The 16,044-nt window shown below is 33.1% G+C and overlaps 1 protein-coding gene across 3 annotated transcripts in view; it reads right to left on the minus strand.

The window, feature by feature from the left end:
- LOC114342854 (uncharacterized) overlaps positions 1 to 16,044 on the minus strand; it is a 62,263-nt gene that overhangs the window by 18,413 nt on the left and 27,806 nt on the right. The window contains exon 1 of one of the 3 annotated variants that reach the window (XM_050651058.1): positions 10,820 to 10,842. The exons of the other annotated variants lie outside the window; for them this stretch is intronic. The gene's annotated coding sequence lies outside the window, so the exon portion shown is untranslated. Of the gene's footprint in view, positions 1 to 10,819; positions 10,843 to 16,044 lie in introns of those variants that run through there. 3 annotated transcript variants of the gene reach the window in all.

Raw genomic sequence — 16,044 nt, forward strand, 5'->3', positions numbered from 1 at the left:
CTGTACCTTTCATTTGCAATTTAAAATTAAAATCGATTAATTACCACGGCGTCAGAAAATTTTTGAAATAAATAATAATTTTTGGTGCTACGCGCAGGACCGCGGTGTTCGATTCACACAAGTTGATTTCCACCAAAATTTCTTCCAATCTTTATCTAATATATTATTTTCTTACTCTATATTTTGTTGTATTTTAATATTTTAATTCCACAAAAATCAAACTTATTTTATTATTGTTTGTGAAATATTGTTTAAACAATTGCATATGTTTAAAAATAATAAACTTTTATTATTTAAGTTAAAATATATGAACAAAAAAAAGTGTTTGCTAATATAAGTGTTATTTCAAAGGATAGAGTATGAGTTTTTATTTTGCAATAAACAAATTTATTTATTTATATCGAAATGTAATAAAAATTAAAATGTATCAATCATTATCAAAGGTCATTGGAATGCCCAATCAGAGCAAACTCTCCGCTGCCCTGCGCGTAGCACCAATAATTAATGTTTATTTAAAAAAATTCCTGACGCCGTGGTGTTAATCGATTTTAATTTTGCAAAATTGCAAATGAAAAGTACAGTACACTTCTATATGCAAAAAAATTTTCAACTTGCTATCTGCTTTATTTTCAGTCCTGTAACATTTTGAAAAAATGAATTTTTTTTACGAAAGCTGGATTGCACAATTTATTTTGCAAAATCTATTGCACCGATCTTAATGAAATTTACAATATTGTTTTAGTGTATCATAAAGTTTTTCAGGGTGAAATATGAAGGTCCTAAGTGTAGCACAAATGGTTGAAAAACGTAAAATGCGAATACTTGTTTTTGTATGTTTTTTTCACAATTATTGCTATTTTGCAACAAGGGTGACTATTTTTTAAATTTTTAACCAATTTTGTGTTATAGCAAATTTAATTACGCAACTTTTATGTTAGTACAACTTTCCTCGGAAATGAATACTTTTAAAGTTATAATCAAAAAACCAAGAAAAAAATCGATTTTTTCCTTAATTTTTTGACATTTTGATTATTTAAACAATGTTCCGGACCTTTTTGAGAGGGAGGATAACTCAAATATTATTATTTGATTTATTTTGAAGCAATTTCTGCAAACAAATTTGAGTCACCCCTCAACGTCCAAATGTACTAATATTTTTACAGATGCGCCCTGGTCTATTATTAGTTCTCATATTTTTAATTAATCTCTAACTCTCTGTGCTTCTTCTACCTCCTATGTAAGTGTTGATTTTTTGGCAGTTATTTTCCCATGATTCGTTCTTTTTTTGAGTTATCTTCTTTCTTACTTTGGCTTGGGCTTCTTTGTAAATTATTTTATCGTTGTCTGTTTTTGTTGATAGGAACGTTTGGCATTTCGGACGTTTATCTGAAATTTCCTTTTCTACTTCTTCATCCCACCAGTACGGTTTTATTCCTTTATGGTTTTCGTCACATTTCCCCAGGGCTTCTTCTGCTGCCAAATGAATGGACTTTTTGATGTGTTCGTAGTGTTCTTCGGTATTTTTAAAACTACTACTTTCTAATTTTTCGTCTAAATGTTTTTTTAACGTTTTTTATACAATAGCTTTACACTCTCATGGTTTAGAGTTTAGATATATAGATTGTACCGTACCTACTTGTTTTATTAACTGATTTGACTCGATGTGCTCTTTTTCTTTTTCATATCTGTTTGGGAGTACCGCTTTCACTAGTACTGCGATATTTTACTTATTGCATATTCTAAGGAAAAATTGAATAGTAACGGTAATAAGGTGTCAGGTTGTCTAAGTCCTAATGTTATACTAAATGGCATGCATCGATGTTATGTTTTCTATCTTTACCTGTGCATATATATGAATCTGTCACTCACATTTGAGTTATCTTCACTAGACGAAAACGAAGTATTAGAAGAAGACGCATCTCTTGGCTCAACGATCTGAGAAAGTGGTATAATTGAATAAGAGTCTTTTCTTTCCAGTGTGCAATTTGCATATTTGATGATATCCTCTAGTAATTTTGAATTAAATTAAATAAAATTAATATATTCACGCAAGGTATTGTGGCAAAAAACTTAACAACGCCTCAAAACATTATTAGATTTAAATTAAATCTATTACACTTGTTAACTATGTGTACATAAGTTTGAGAAAATAAATTTTATAGGGAAGTTTTTTTTTTTTTTTTTTATTTACACACATAAACCCGCATCAACCACTAAGGGTTATTAGCGGGGGGACATACACAAACAGTAAGATACATATTATTATATAAACATGCTTTACAATCTGGTGTATTGTTTAGTCATTTTGAGATAATTTAATAAGGAGTTTAGGTTTGAAGTCAGTACACTTTTAATATTGTCACTAAGAGCACACGCGATCCTTTCTTTCTGGTACACTGGACACTCGATAATTATATGTTTCACTGTCAGTTGCGTGTTGCAATTGGTACACATCGGAGCGGCCTCCTTGTTGAAGATATGCTTGTGTGTTAGTAACGTATGTCCTATTCGGAGTCGGTTGATGATGACTTGGTCTTTTCTATTTCTTGGTAACATGAGTTTAGTTCCTACTTGACTTAGGCATTCTTTTAGTTTGTTGTTAGTCTGATCCCAAGTAGTTTGCCACGTTCTGTGGACATGACCTTTGATATTTACTTTGTGATCAGTCCAAGGTATTTGATCTGTGATAGAAATACTTTGGTCGGTAGTTGCATTGCTTGCTAGAGAGTCCACTTCCTCGTTGCCAGTTATTCCCATATGGGAAGGTACCCAGATGAAGAGAATATCTTTCTGTTGATTCTGTAGATAAGATAATTCTTCTTTGATTTTGAGAAGAATAGCGTGAGTTGTATATAGCTGTTTTATCCCAAGTAATGCGCTCATTGAATCGGTGATAATCACAAATTTGCTTTCATGGATAGAACCACATTTTTTCATTGCCTGGTGAATTGCTGTAAGTTCTCCGGTATATATACAACAATTTGTTGGGATTCGTACGGTAGACTTGATGTTTCCGCAGATATAAGCTGCAGCATGTCCTTCATCACATTTGGAAGCATCAGTGAAGATTCGATGAGTTGTTGGGTATTTGGAAATTAAATTTTTAAAAGCTTGCTGGATAAGGAAAGGATGTGTGGAATGTTTAGGGAGATCTTTTAGAGACATATCTATTTTTGGAGGATTGATCATCCAGGGAGGAAAATTTACATGAATGGGTATAGTGAGACTGAACTGTTCTAAATTAAAACCAATACGTTTTGTTCGCTCAGGAAATGGTAGCATATTTCTTGCAATGTTTTCGTAATGATCAGAAGATATATTTGTTCTGTAGAATATTGTTGAGTAGGTTACGTTGCTTTTGTTTGCTGAAATTCTGGCAACGTAATTCAGTGATAGAAGTTGCCTTCGTTGGCTTAAAGGGAGTTCATTAGCCAGAACTTGTAAACTACTTACTGGACTAGTTCGTGTGGCACCTAAAACCAATCTCAAGCACGTATTTTGAATGTAGTCAAGTTTTTTTAAAGATGTTTTGTTAGCAGTATCGTAGCATAAACAGCCGTAATCTAATTTACTTCTTATTAATGATCTATATAGATTAAGTAAAGTTGTTGTATCAGCCCCCCAAGAGGTATTTGACAGCATTTTTAGTAGGTTAATTCTGGATTGGCAAGAACGTTGCAGATTCGTTACGTGGTTTTTCCATTTTAAGTCACGTTCAAAAGAAAGTCCTAAGAAATTTATTTCTTCTGACTGCTTCAGCATAACTCCGTTAAGTGTTAATTGAATATTAGGATAGTCTTTCCTTTTGCTAAAAATTAAATAACGTGTCTTTTCGCCAGAAAATATAAAACCCGTGTTTTGCGACCAGTTTTCAATTGTATGTAAGGCCGTTTGCAATATATGTGATCCCAGAGTTACATTATTTGTTTTTAGATAAATGACTAAGTCGTCTGCATATAGGCTAGTAAATACAGGCAGCTTTATTTGATGTATAATACTATTTATTGCAATCAGAAAGAGTGTAGGACTTAGAGTAGATCCTTGTGGAGTGCCATTTTGCAGTACTCGTCTGGAAGATGTGAATCCATTGGCTCTAACTCGAAAAGTTCGTGTTTCTAGAAAATTTTTAATAAACGACAACATATGCCCTTGGACATTCCATTCTTGAAGTGTTTTTAGTATAAGATGTCTCCATGTTGTGTCAAAAGCTTTTCTTATATCAAAAAATACGGCAATAAGTTTTTGATTGTGCAGAAAAGATTCATGTACAGCTGATTCAAGGGTTATTAGATTGTCTGTTGTGGATCTACCCGTACGAAATCCACTTTGTCTGATACTTATTAGGTTATTGTTTTCGAGATACCATTTAAGACGATAATTAAGGATTTTTTCTAAAAGTTTGCAGGTACAGCAAGTAAGTGAGATTGGACGATAGGAATTTGGATCGTCTTTTGGTTTATTATATTTAAGGATTGGAATTATAGTTGCTTGCGACCATAGATCAGGAAAGTAGTGCTGAATGAAAATATTATTAAAAATATCAACTAATATTAGTTTTGCATTTAGAGGAAGATTTCGTAAGAAAAGAGGGTGGATATCATCAGGTCCTGGCGTCGAATTTTTTGCGCTTAAACAAAATTCTAATTCTTGAAGACTTATGGGTTTGTTTATTGGATTGTCGCTCTCGGTGATTTGTATATTTGACGATTCCATTAGATTTTTATATTCTAAAAAAGATATGCTATAGTTGGAATCACTAGAATTAAGTTCATATATATCTGCTAGTATTTCTGGAATAGCTACCTTGTTTGAATGCATTTGGTTATTGTATGATAGCGTATCTATGCCTCGGAAGTATTTTGTTCCTTTTATTCTGCGTACTTTGTTCCATATGTCGCCTATGGGAGTGGAAGGATTTATTGAAGCCACATACTTTTTCCAACTGTCTCGTTTTCCTTTCTTGATCAATTGTCTGCTTTTTGCTCTGAGATTTTTAAAAATTATAAGGTTATCGATAGTTTTATGTTTCTTATAAACGTTGAAAGCGTGTTTAGACAAAGTAAGTGCTTGCGCAATTTCGTTATTCCACCAAGGAACTGGCTGCCTTTTACTTGATTTTGTTTTTCCCACTGCGATTGTTGCTGCAGAAATAATAATATTATTAAATAGTTCCAGATTTTTGTTTGCGGTATTGGTTAAATTAAAGTTGTTTGTTTGTCCTTCTATAAGTGTTCGATACAAATCCCAGTCAGCTGACTTTATTTTCCATGTTTGGTGAATTGGAAAAGTCAATATATCATTAGTATCTATGTTTATTGTGATAGGGAAATGATCACTATCATATAAATACCCCAATGTGTCCCAGTATAATAAAGTAGCTAGCGACGGACTGCATAAAGAGAGATCTATAGCTGAAAATGTACCATTGTATGAATTGAACCTAGTAGATTTGCCAGTGTTCAGTAACACTAAATTTAAATTGTCGATGAGATTGTTTAAGAGATTACCACATTTGTCGGTTTTGTTACTTCCCCAGGTACTGTTGTGACAGTTAAAATCGCCTAATATTATTTTTGGGTGTGGAATTTGGTTTAAAACATTGCTTAGTTCAGTTATATCTAAATCAGTAGGATGAGGTAAGTATACGTTGCAAATATTGATTTTCATTTTGTGGGTGACTGACACTGCAACTATTTCCAGGTTTGTTTGCAGTTGTATTTCGGTTGACTCTATGTCATCCCTTACGAAAATTGCTGTTCCGCCGCTTGAATGATCTGTAACTCGGTTTCTTAGAAAAGGAACATAATTTTTTAATGTTACATTTTGATGTTTGAAATGGGTTTCTTCTATGCATATGACTAAAGGAAGATAATCGTTTATAAGAAGCTTGATGGATTCTATATGGGTAAAATAACCATTGAGGTTCCACTGTAATATGAATGTATTATTGGCCATTTTAACTATTTACTTGAGAACTTGATTCGTAGTCAGTTTCGTCAGTAGAAGAAAGACTGCTTAGAAGTAGTTTCTTCTTCAATCTGGTAATATTGTTTTTTAAACTTTTATTTTGTGTTTGAGAATATATAAAGTTTAGAATTTCTTTGATTTCATCGCTTTCATTTGAATAATTTTTAGCAATAAGTTCAGGATGTTTTGAGTGAAGGGAATTTGACAGAAAATCACATATTTCATGAAATGAAAGTGTGAAGGAAGGGATTCTATTTTCAATTTTTTCTTTAATTTCATTGAGAATATCTGGAATAGAATCTTGAGTTTTAGGCTTTTTATTTTTTTGTTTTTCAGTAGTGGGAGGAGGTAGGTCATTTTCAAGGATTTCGGGAGAAGTGGAAATTTGTCTTTTAGTAACATGAATAGCTTCAGAGATTTTTCTATCGCTTTCAATTACTGAATCTTGGGATATTTGTGGTTGTGACGAAATCTGTAGTTCTTTGTTTGTTTGTATGGAAGTGGTTTGGTCGTTTGTTGCTGATGTTAATTCGTGATTTTTTGTGATGTTAAGTTTCGGTTCCTTTAATGTCTGGGTACCTTCTTCGTGTTCTTTCCGTGGTTGTTCTTCTGGCTGGCTATATTCTTTATTGGCAGAGTTGAGTACGTTCACTTGATGGTCAGTTTCCGTTTGATTAATTGGACTACTTAATGATGATAAAGAAGGACAGTCAGAATCTTGATGTCCGACCGTCTTGCATCTGGAGCAGTTTAAACCGTCTATGGAAATGTATAATCTATATGATGTATTGTCGAATGAAATTAGGAATGAGTCAGGAATCGATGCATTTTCTAAAGGACTTATGAAGATTTGCCTTCTAAAGCTAAGCACGTGGCTATATTCCGGGTCTTGCATGCCTACTCGTAGAAACGTCATGTTGGAGACGGATTTTATTCCCATAGTTTTTAGATGGTCTTCAATTATGCTATTAGGTATAGTAGGACATACACTTGATATGATTAATCTCTGGGCAGGAGTTATTAATCTTCTTACTTCAATTTGGTTGCCGTCAATAATTACATGTTTGTGGGAGCTAAGAAATTGGTCAACTATATATTTAGACGAGAGGTAGATGCAGATGCGGTTGTTTGCGATTCTGGATGCCCAAATAACGTTTTTGGGCTGTACTATTGATCCAACAGCTTTTACATATTCGAAAACTTGTATTCCTTGTATGGTTGAAAGTATGATACCTTGGTCTTTTGAAGGATGTTTAAAACTGTTTAATGCATGAGAGTAAGAGATATGTGACGTAGTCGGTGTATTTCGTGAAGTAGTAGCTAATTCCGGTTCAGCCATCGTCCCGTTGAAAATTTACATGCATTGGAACAGCGGATCTCAAGCCGGACCTGGCCTCTTAACAAAATTAGACGGCAGCCTAATTACTTGAATCAGCAAAAAGTTGTTGTCGATAATCGATAATTTGGATTGAAATCGATAAAATATTGCCTTTTAACTTCTGATTTTATGGTTAGATATAAATAATGCAATTTTGTACTCACAGAATCGTTGGTTTTTTAACACACTGTCACATTTAAACTTTATCTTGCAAACAATGTAAAAATTAAATTATATTTCAACTTTTAACTACTTGAATTTATAAATTTGTCAGGAGTGATATAAAGCTGTAAGATTTGCTTGCTATCAGGACCGGACTCCATAGGGAAGTTTGTACTTGAATTTTGTACCTTTTGAGTATGTAAAGACAAAAACCTCAGCAAATAAGAAGGGAAAAGTAATGTGTCTTACGAAAAAAGATGAAGAAAAACTAAGAGTAATTAAAAGAAAAATTATGAGAAGAATACACGGCCCAATAAAGGGAGAACAAGTAGAATATATAAAACTGATTGCTATGACCTAATAAATATAATCGAAGGGAAAGATATAGTAAAATCTTTTAAAGCACAAAGACTGAGATGGTTTGTATACATACAAAGAAGAGAAGAAGGCACTAATTAGGAAGATAACAAACTGGAAAGAGACCAAGAGGAAGACCAAAAATAAGATGGAAAGACCAACTATAGTTGGTCTTTCCATCTTATTTTTGGTCTTCCTCTTGGTCTCTTTCCAGTTTGTTATCTTCCTAATTAGTGCCTTCTTCTCTTCTTTGTATGTATACAAACCATCTCAGTCTTTGTGCTTTAAAAGATTTTACTATATCTTTCCCTTCGATTATATTTATTAGGTCATAGCAATCAGTTTTATATATTCTACTTGTTCTCCCTTTATTGGGCCGTGTATTCTTCTCATAATTTTTCTTTTAATTACTCTTAGTTTTTCTTCATCTTTTTTCGTAAGACACATTACTTTTCCCTTCTTATTTGCTGAGGTTTTTGTCTTTACATACTCAAAAGGTACAAAATTCAAGTACAAACTTCCCTATAAAATTTATTTTCTCAAACTTATGTACACATAGTTAACAAGTGTAATAGATTTAATTTAAATCTAATAATGTTTTGAGGCGTTGTTAAGTTTTTTGCCACAATACCTTGCGTGAATATATTAATTTTATTTAATTTAATTCAAAATTAATGATTTGCGTTTTTTTTATCATTTAATTAAGGCAATTTTTGTTATATAAACCATCTATTCTATATTAATTATTATTGTTATTATTGCCAAAAAATAAGCACTTCGTACATCCTTCTCGCCGATGGACTATAATTAAGCAAAAATTTTAGATGTAGTGATATAATTGGGTTAATTATCAAAATAATACATGTTCGTAGAAATAGCTAGCAAATTCGAACATTGCTAGCAGAATTATGGCTAATAAAACTGAAGGACTACAAGAAATTTGTTAGTTGCTTCGTTGAGATGACGTCATGTTATCTTGTACTTTTTAGTGTTCATGAGTTCATGGTGGAAATCCCAAAATGTCTTAATTGCTTATTTAGAAATAAAATCCCTTGTATTATGTTTGATGTTTGTAATAGGCAGTGTTGAAATCTTAAACCGCAAAAAATTTACAACAAAAATTAATATTTGGATTGACGTAATGTTATTAAGAGACTAAGAAAAAATTTAAGAAGTTAATTGTTTAAAAATAAGAGGTATATTTCAAAGTATTTCACTTTTGAACGTACACCCACCATCTGAGGAAAAGAATGCAGAAATCAAAGAGGAATTTTACGGTGATTTGGATAAAGCATATCGAAAGATTCCTAAATACGATCAGTGGACCGATTCTATAAGATCAACGCGAAACAATTACGTTCGTTATCCGACGGTTTGCTATTCTGTAAGCTCATTCGGGAAGAATCGGAGAAGCAGATCACGAAGCCGATTACAAAGCGAAAGCGATAACTTTTGACTTGCGTTTCGTTTCGCTTTCGATAGTGATTGGTCGATCATTTTCACGTGGTAAACAAGCGCAGGCGCTAAGCAGGTTGTTCGTTGTGTTGATTTCACAATAATTCTGTGTTCTTTGTTTTGTTGATAATGAATTATGAATTAGTGATGCTCTTACACCACCTTCCCAATCTTCCGTAAGTTCCTGTAGCTCATCAAAAAGGAATCAAACTAGTTCTTTGCTTAAGCGAAAAATATCAATAAACCTTATATCTGTTAAACCAAATGGGTCACTTCCACTTCTATCTCGAAGGAACCTGCTTTCCTCTGGCGTTAACCGCAGATCGCAGATGGTTTCTTCGCTCGAGTTCTCCTTCTCCATATAGAACAAATTGCACCGGCAACATTTTTATTAAAATATAATAAAAATTTAATCAAACTTGTGATTATAAGGTTATATAGGTACGTCATGTAACTCTCTAGTTACTCTTCTTCTTTCTTTACTTCTTCTTTTTTTACTTCCTGCACATATATTTGCAATGTTGCCGTAATTATTTATTCATAGATCGTTTAAACTCGTATATTATCGTATGCCGCTATGATAACGAAGCCAAAGCGAAAACTAACCTTATAGAATATAAACATAAATCAACTTCGCTATCGTTTAGCTTAGCTTTCGCGGTAATAACGAAAATTATAGAATTCGCCTACTGAAATTGGTACTGGGGACGTAAACTCAAAAATTTGCAGGGACGAAATCTATACACCTAAAATATACAGTTTGCACCAAAAAATAAATAACACTTGCTTCTCACTTCCTAATGGTGACTTACTTTCAATGCAAAGATATACATAAAGGCACATGGAAATTTCCACATGGAAAAGTATCCAATCAGATTGACCATATACTTATTAAAAAGGATGAAGAAAACTGTATTATTAACATCAGAACATATAGAGAACACAGACTTTAACCACTTTATGGTAGAAGCGACATGGAAACAGACCATACCAGTTCTGAAGAACTTAAATACAGAAATACGAAGAATGAATAGGTAGGGATACAAGATTAATGCAAAAAAAAGAAATTACGAACAAGCATTATATAGTAAACAAGAGAAGAGATGAAGAAGAACCAAGAGGTACTGACCACCATCAAATCTCGAAAGAATACTTCGGACCTCAGACACATTATGCGAAATGCCAGATCCAGATACGTCCTCCTACAAGCCATCATGCAAGGAAAAATATTTGGAACGCGATGTTCAGGAAGAAGCAAAACATTCTGGTTAAAGAATCTCAGACCTGGTTCTACACAACATGCAGCTCTCTCGCCCCCTGCAGATAATATATAGATTGCCGTGATGATCGCCAACATTCGTCAAAAAGACACATCAAGAAAAAGAAGAATAAAAAAGATCTTTGGTTATTTTTATTCTACATGTTTTGTATATCTTTCCATATTTCTAACATTCACAAGAAACAGAAAATGAAGATTGCGTTATACATACAGACACTTACCATTTGAATGTAAAAACTCACTTTAAATTTATGATAACAAAAATACTAATACGTAAACATTGTACTCGTATATATGTATATGTTTCTCCTAAAAATATCCATAATGAGTTTTTTCATAATTATTATTTGTTCAAACACATGTACAGCTGAAAAATTGTAACAAGCGGTTTAAATCATTTTAAAATATCCAATGTTTTTCCTTTAATTGTCAGGCAACACTTCAAAAGATAAATATAGAACAAGGACATGAAGATAGATTGATATTTTTCTGATAACAATCAAAAAATTAGACAAGAACAGAGAGAGAGAGAGAGGGAAATAAGTAGATCTCTAACTATGCTACAATAGCTTATATAATATAACAATTAAAAAATTTTGATAAAAAATGTGATAAAATGTGAGTGAAAATTTGAATTGTTAAAATGTAATAGAAGAGTTTTAGATATACCTATTAACAAATTCTTCTATATTTTAACAATCCAATGTAATCGTTTTTTAATCTGAAGTTAGAATAAAATAGCTTATTAATTTAAATAACCAAAACTATATGGTCGCCAAAAGGGAAGCGAAAATAGCACTAGCAAAAGTTAAAGCAGAAGCGTATTCAATCCTATACGATCAACTTGATACCAGGGAACGCGAAGCAAAGATATACATATAAAATAGCCAAACAGAGAGCAAAGAAAGCAAGAGATTTTAAACAGATTAGATGTATCCGAGATGAAAATAGTAAAATACTAATTCACGAAAAGGATTTCAAAAAGAGATGGAGAAAGTATTTTGACAGTTGACTAAATGAAGAATTTGACAGACAGCCTGTGGAGTTAACGGAGACAGTAACAGCAATGGTTACCAGAATAACAAACGAGGAAGTGGCTCAAGCGCTTCAAAAAATGAAGAAAGGAAAAGCAGTCGGACCAGATGACATTCCTGGGGAAGTATGGAGAGCATTGGGAGAGACAGGAATAAGTTGGCTAGCAGGTCGATTTAATAGAATTATGGAAGTTGGACAAATGCCAGACGAATGGAGGAGCAGTATATTAGTACCTGTCTACAAAAACAAGGGAGACATACAACAATGTACAAACTACAGGGCTATAAAACTACTTAGTCACACCATGAAAATATGGGAGAGAGTAATTGATAGACGGATACGTGAAGAAACCGAAATATCCGATAATCAATTTGGCTTTATGCAGAGCCGATCAACAACAGATGCAATTTAATTTTCATTGTAAGGCAACTGATGGAAAAATACAGAAATAAAGAGACCAACGCTCATATGGTATTCATTGATCTTGAGAAAGCGTATGATAGAGTACCTCGAGAGATTCTGTGGTGGGCACTCAATAAGAAAGGAGTCTCTGGCGAATATGTAAAGATTGTGAGAGATATGTATGAGGGAGTAACGACTAGTGTTAGGACAGGTGTGGGAGAGACTGATAAATTTCAGGTGAAAGTAGGATTGCACCAAGGCTCGGTGCTTAGTCCTTATTTATTCTCATTAGTTTTGGACCAGATAAGAGCGAAACTACAGGGTAACATTCCATGGTGCCTAATGTATGCTGATGATGTAGTGTTAATAAGAAATAGTGAAGGAGACTTAGAACAAAAACTGGAACCGTGGAGAGAAGCTCTGGAGGAAAAAGGTTTAAAACTTAGTAGGACAAAAACAGAGTATTTGGAATGTTCATTTAAAGATGGAGTTACTACAAATAAAATGGTATCATTGGATGGTGAATTGATTGTGAAAAGCAATAGTTTTAAGTACCTAGGATCGGTATTAAAGAGTAATGGAGAAATAGATGGAGATGCATGCAGTAGAATTAGGGCTAGATGGATGAAGTGGAAAGAAGCGAGTGGTGTGTTGTGTGACAGAAAAATTCTAATGAAGCTGAAGGGAAAATTCTATAAAACAGCCATAAGACCGGCTGTGAGGTACGGAACTGAATGTTGGGCAGTGAAAAAGAAAGAGGAACAACGAATGCATGTGGCGGAAATGAGAATGCTTAGATGGATGAGTGGAGTGACAAAGAAGGATAAAGAAGACCTGGGGGAGACGATAAGGCAGGACATGTTGGTAAAGGGGATTAACATTGATATGACCCAAGATAGAATTGTGTGGAGAAATGCAATTAGGGAAGCCGATGATGATGATGAATCAATGAGTCGTGTGACAATACCCAAGAGACTAGATGTCGCATCGGAAAGGTAAAAAGTGCATTCTTCACTATGAGCTCTGTGTTCAAGAGCCATGACCTCACCCTAGAAACAAAAATAAGGCTTCTTAAATGTTACGTGTACTCAGTGCTTCTATACGGAGTAGACACGTGGACATTGAAGGCGGAAACTCTTTCGAAACTTCAGGCTTTTGAGCTATGGTTGTACAGAGGGATCCTGAAGATACCATGGACAGACAAATCACCAATGAAGAAGTACTACGGAGGATGACCACAACCGCAGATTTGGTCAACATCGTGAAAGGCCGTAAGCTGCAGTACTTGGGACATATAATGAGAAATATGAAGGCAGATACGAGCTACTTCAATACATTTTGCTAGGTTAAATTGAAGGAAAAAGGTCCAGGACGAAGAAGAATATCCTGGCTTGCTAACCTGGGAGCATGGAATAGAAAGACCTCAACATAACTATTCCGTATAGCAAAAAACAAAATCATCATAGCCAGAATGATCGCCAACGTTCGGGGCGGACAGGCACCCTAAGAAGAAGAATTGATTTAAAAGAAGACCAGACAAGGAGGTTTGGATGGGAGCACACAAAATAATTTATTAATGCTCAAAAAATTATGTGTTCTTACCGCCTTTGGAAGACTTGCCCCTAGTTGCTCTGATGGAACGGACTCGAAAAAAATAGCTATGTTTGTCAAAAAAATCTCCAAGAAGAGACTAGTTTCAGCAGTAAAATGCATTTAAAAAAATTGTAGTATGTACTCATATCAATATAATGTCGTGACAATAATAATTTAATGTCGTGATTTGTGTAAATCACATTTTGACATTTTGATAAAAAAAACTAAAATTCTACGTAATTCGAGGTATTTCTTTGAATGGGTTTCAATCTTACTTGGATAATAGGAAACAACTGGTTAGAGCAAATGATACTAACTCTAGTCTCAAAAATATTATATGTGGAGTACCACAAGGTTCAGTATTCGGTCTTCTGCGTTTTCTTAACTTTAGTAATGACATCGCTAACTTAAAAATCGGTGGAAAAAAATTTTGTTTGCTGATGATGCCAGTATCATTTATAGCAAATCAATTATTACTACTCTTCATGCAACTATAACTTCTGATCTACTTACAGTACAAACCTGATCCGACTCTAATTTACTCTTTTTTAATGTAGATAAGATAATAGCATTATCCTATAAAGGGGCTCTTCAATCCTTGGTTCTTAATAAGAGTTGATTCTGTAAAATTTCGTGGTATTTTTTAGACTGCAACCTTGAACGGTTCCTTCATATCGGTTTTGTTAAATAAGAAACTAGCCTCAGCTTGCTAGGCAATAAGATTTGTTGCGAAAGAAATCTATTTAGCATCTTCCAAAATATAATATTTTCCTTTGTTCGAATCTCATCTTCGATATGGTTTTCCTTTTTGGGGTTCAAATAGCTGGTACAGCTTGGTGCAGCTGCCCAAACCTATGTTATTTTTTAATTACAAAAAAGGCCATTGGCATAGTACAGTTGATTTCGCAATCACAATATAGTGTAATGTGTAGTGTGTGAGTGGGTGTTGAGTAAATGTCTTGTTACTTAGTAAAGTCGACTTCATTGACGCTAATTGTATCCGATCGTCTGCGGTCCTTCAGGTGAGTACCGATCCCACAAGGATATAGATTATTTTTATTTATTAATTTTTAATAAAGAAAAATTTTGTATCTAGCTGAGATTCGAACTCACAACCCTTGTATCCAAAGGTAGGTTCTCTTACCAGTGAGCCACAGAGCGGATATTCCACAAATTAAAATATTAGTCCTACCTGCATATTTCAAACACTGTTTCTTTGTGTATATGTGTATAAGTTGTTGACATTATTGTAGGTCATGTACAATGCTAAATCATACCCGAAGACACATTAGTACCATATTGCAGCTATTAATTACTTCAGAACGTAACCTTTAGACAATATATCGCAATTCTAGAATAATATTAAGAAATTTTACGCAAAGCTTATTTTCATCGATATTTAATGGCGACAAACATTGGAGACATAAATTGAAAAAATAAAAATCTTATTTACGACTATGCATCGCGTTACCTAGTTTTATTGTAGTTTTGTTATTTCTGTTATAGGGGTAGGCGCAAAATCTTGGCTCAACGCTATTTGAATGCATTTTTTACTCGAATCCTGAGAAAACTAATAAATATTTTTGAAAAATTTAAAGGCAGAATGAAAAATTACATTATTAATTGTATTAAGATTCGAAAAAAAAATCAATTAAATAACATTGTACCAAAATTTTGCGCCACCATATGTGGACATATCGAAGAATGCTGAGAATCTCCTGTACATACAGAATAACCAATGAAGAAGAATAGAGAACAACAGGGAAATACTGGATTCCATCAAAATAAGAAAAATACAATATTTGGGTCGTATGACACGTGGGCCGCATAATATGGAGCTCTATCAGACATCTTCAAGAGCAACTTGCCAAATTATTTGAAAATGAAGACGTTCAACCAATGTGTGCTTCCAGTCATGACTTATTATTAAATAAAAAAATTAAAATGATATATAAAAATATGGATTAAAATAAATATTTAACCTAACTAAATAAATATTTACATAATAAAAAATTAAAAATTAAAAATTAATATTAAATATAAAATAAAATAAATAAGTCAAAAATAAAAAATTCAATGGATATTTTCGGCTAAGGGTCTGAGGCTCACCGAAATACCATTGGGAATATTATACAAGTCAAATAGATCTACACTTACAATTATTTCTGACTATTTTTAGATTAATAGTGCTGGCATTTCTCATCTGAGAATGAGAAGTGGAATCACTATAAAAATTATTTTCACAAAAAAAATAAAATTTAAAATAACAAAAAAAATAAATTAAAAATTATATTTTTATTATTAAAATTGTTTAGAATTGTTTATTAAAATTGTTTATTAGAATTATTTATAATTTATAATTTTCAGAATTAGTAATAGATTAGGGCCATTATTAATTAGTTAAATTAAATTAAAA

Source organism: Diabrotica virgifera, chromosome 5 (assembly GCF_917563875.1).
Source record: "Diabrotica virgifera virgifera chromosome 5, PGI_DIABVI_V3a".
Taxonomy (NCBI): domain Eukaryota; kingdom Metazoa; phylum Arthropoda; class Insecta; order Coleoptera; family Chrysomelidae; genus Diabrotica; species Diabrotica virgifera.